Source organism: Macrosteles quadrilineatus, unplaced genomic scaffold (assembly GCF_028750875.1).
Source record: "Macrosteles quadrilineatus isolate MER2022 unplaced genomic scaffold, UCM_ALF_1.0 Scaffold_7__1_contigs__length_78375512, whole genome shotgun sequence".
In the NCBI taxonomy this organism is placed as follows: Eukaryota; Metazoa; Arthropoda; class Insecta; order Hemiptera; family Cicadellidae; genus Macrosteles; species Macrosteles quadrilineatus.
Genome location: NW_026542600.1, coordinates 71557936 through 71561884, shown reverse-complemented (window position 1 = coordinate 71561884; position 3949 = coordinate 71557936).

The window sequence follows — 3949 nt, the reverse complement described above, 5'->3', positions numbered from 1 at the left end:
AAGCAAAGATATGTAGCGCACTTTTGGACTGTACAACAAGCACTTGAATTAGGACTTCGTCTAACCAAAGTACACAGAGTTTTGGAATTTTCTCAATCTTGCTGGCTGAAACCCTACATCGATTCCAACACTACAAGAAGAGCAGCAGCAACGACAGCCTTCCAGAAGGACTTTTTTAAATTAATGAACAATGCGATATTCGGTAAAACTCTGGAAAATAAAAGGAAACACAAAAATGTAAAACTTGTAACAGATGCTAGGAAATTGGAGAAACTTGTACAGACACCTAACTTTGGATCATCAGTAATCATTAATGAAAACCTTGTTGCCGTATCAATGAAGAAAACCAGTATAAAAATGGATCGACCTTTGTATATAGGAATGTCAATATTAGATATATCGAAAACGCACATGTATGATTTTCACTACAACAAGATGGTTGCACATTATGGAAGAGAGAACATAGTTATAACTTACATGGATACAGATGCATTTATTTACAAGATAATTACTCAAGATATGTATAAAGATCTTCGCACATTTGTATATAAAGATGAATTTGATTTTTCTGACTATCCTAAAGATCATCCGAACTACGATCAAGACAGAAACAAGAAAGTATTAGGGAAATTTAAAGATGAGGCTAACGGAGTGTTACTTGAAGAAATCGTAGCACTTATATCAAAATTGTATGCTGTGAAACTACATGATGACAACATTATAAAAAAGGCAAAAGGTGTAAAGAATTTGTATTTGAAGAAAAATGTACTTTTTGAAGACTACAAGCAAGTGTTGTATGAAGATAAAGTTATAACTGCACACTTCAACACAATCAGGAGTTATAATCATCAACTGTACAGCGTGACAGAAGTTAAGAAGGCGCTCTCCTGCAACGATGACAAACGACACATCCTACCAGACCGGATCCACACACTTCCATTTGGTCACTATTCCCTTAACCCTATCGACTAATTACCTTTTCATCGTCCTACACCACTTATCCTTTCTCCTTTCCGTAAAATTGGGGGAACACAGCATTGTCCGCTGTGTTCCCCCTTTTTTACACAAGGTTTGAATGACCTTGACCTATATAAGGAGATGCAAGAAAAAATGAAAATCATTACTTTGCCAACATTGACAGTGAAAACAACATAATGGCTTTTAAAGAAAACGTTGTAAATGAGCTACACAAACCTGCAAGAGTAAACTTTCCAAGAAGAAATACAACTGTAAAAGGAATAAATGATTTGTATCAAGCAGATTTGATTGAAATGCGGCCATATAGTAAAATAAATAAAGGACATAATTATATACTTACAGTGATTAACTGTTTTACCAAAGTTGCAGATGCATTACCATTAAAGGATAAAACTGGTAAAAGCGTAACACAAGCCATGGAAATCGCTATAAAGAGAGATAAAAACAAAATGAAACATTTACAAACTGATGATGGCAAAGAATACTTTAATAAAAGTTTTTCAGAGTTAATGGAAAAATACAACATAAACCACTACTCAACCAAATCTGAAAAAAAGCGGCTATAATTGAAAGATTTAATAGAACGTTAAAAGGAGCGATGTATAAAATGTTTTCAAACAGAGGAACCTACTTATGGATTGATATTTTACCAATGTTAATAAGTGATTACAACAACAGGTTTCACAGAACTATTGGGATGACGCCAAATGAAGTAAACAAGAAAAATGCTAAACTTGTATTAAAAAGAATAAAGCACAATACAAAACCTAAAGTTGAAATAAAGAAGCCTAGAAAATTCAATGTAAATGATAAAGTTCGAATAAGTAAGTATAAAACGATATTTACTAAAAAATATCTACCTAATTGGACAAATGAAGTATTTACCATATACAAAGTGCAACCAACTATACCAGAAACATACATATTAAAGGATAATAAAGGCAATTTGTTACAAGGTGCGTTCTACGGACATGAATTATTGAAATCTACAGTAGGTGATGTATATCTTGTTGAAAAAGTGTTACAAAGGAAAAAAGACCAAGTTAAAGTACGATGGCTAGGTTTTAACAAAACAGAAGATTCTTGGATACCTATAAAAGACCTAATTTAACGGGAACAGCTCATTGTACCATTGGATTTCGAATAAGATGGAGATTGTTCATCATAAAGATCAATTCAACATTAGTAATATTGATGATTACACTGTTGATAACGACACAATCAACACTGGCAAACATGGTAGTTTACTTCCAAACACAGTCAGATGTATTATAAGTGGTCCTTCAAACTGTGGAAAAACTAATGTCGTATTTAATTTGATTACAAATCCTAAAGGATTGAGGTTTAATAACTTATACATATTTTCAAAGTCACTACATCAGCCAAAGTATCAATTGTTGGAGAAAATCATATCGAAGGTGTCAGGTGTTAACTTTTTATAAATTTAACGCCAGTGATAAAGTTTTGCAACCAAACCAAGCTAAACCATATTCAGTATTTCTATTTGATGACGTTTCATGTGAAAATCATGATACTATTAGGAACTATTTCGCCATGGGAAGACATAATAATATCGACAGCATATATATAGGACAAACATACAGTAAAATTCCAAAGCAGCTTATCAGAGATAATGCAAATGTTATAATTTTGTTCAAACAAGATGAAACCAACCTGAAACACGTATATAACGATCATGTAAATGCTGATATGTCATTTGATAAGTTTAAACAAATTTGTGGAAAAGCATGGGCAGAAAAGTATGGATTTTTGGTCATTATGAAAGAACAAGCCATAAAAGACGGACGATATAGAATAGGGTTTGATAAATACGTTCTGCTTCACTAAATATCACTATTTCAAATCAACACTTCGTACTGTAAACATGGCAAGTCAAGAAAAGCTCTTAAAAGAAATAAAATCACTTAGTGAATCTATTAGACATAAAAACAGAGCTCTGAAGTTAGGTATAAGCGAAAGAGAAAAGTTTATAGAATCAACGTTTAAACCCGTTACTGATCCTTTAAACAGATTAGTTAAGAATATTGAAAAACCTTTCGAAGGAGATGCTATTCTACCGATTTCTAAGTATGAAAAAGAATCAAGAGATTATGAACAATACAAACAATTTCAATCAACTGAAGAAAGTGGTGAAAGCGAAGAAAGTGAAGAAACAGAAGAAACAGGAGAAACAGAAGAAACTGAAGATTCAAGAGAAAAGGAAGGATTTTCCGCAGGTCAAGAAGAAGGATCTACTAATCCTACAAATTTAAGTACATTAAGCACAAACATAGCATTCAAAGGGAATTTGGGCAGAAAATATTTATTAAACATGTTACATTCAACACAGGCTAATCGAAGATATCACATTTATGGAGCTAGACTAGAAGACAATGGTATTATGATTGGAGACAGTAATTTGGATATTGATGAAAACGATAACATCCTTATTGGTAACCAAAAATATAAAGGTACAACAGGACTGTTTGAACTTATTTTTAAAAACAAACCTGGTAAATATACCAAAAAAGACCTATCAGTGTTTAAAAATATACTAAATGATACAAATGCACATAAAAAGCAGTATTCCAAAGATTTGCCCATTTATCGAAATCGATCAATAAAATACACAAGTGTCATAGCTGATCTTTTTCCAACACAAGTGAAAAAATCTCAACTTAAAAGAAGAGCTATATCTACAGCTGAATTAAATGTGTTACACAAAAGACCAAGAACCAACGAACCTACATCTTCAGGGAAAGGATTATTAAAAAGTCTATACAATACCAACATAATATATTATAATGATGTCAATAAGCTGGTTGATCGAATGAGATTATTACATGAAGCCATGGAAGCCGGTCATACCGGATTGGACAATGAATGGGTAGCTTTAATCGATGAACTACGAAATCGAAGGATTATTGCTTAATCATCGCATATAAAAGGAGGACAAGAATCGAGGGAACTC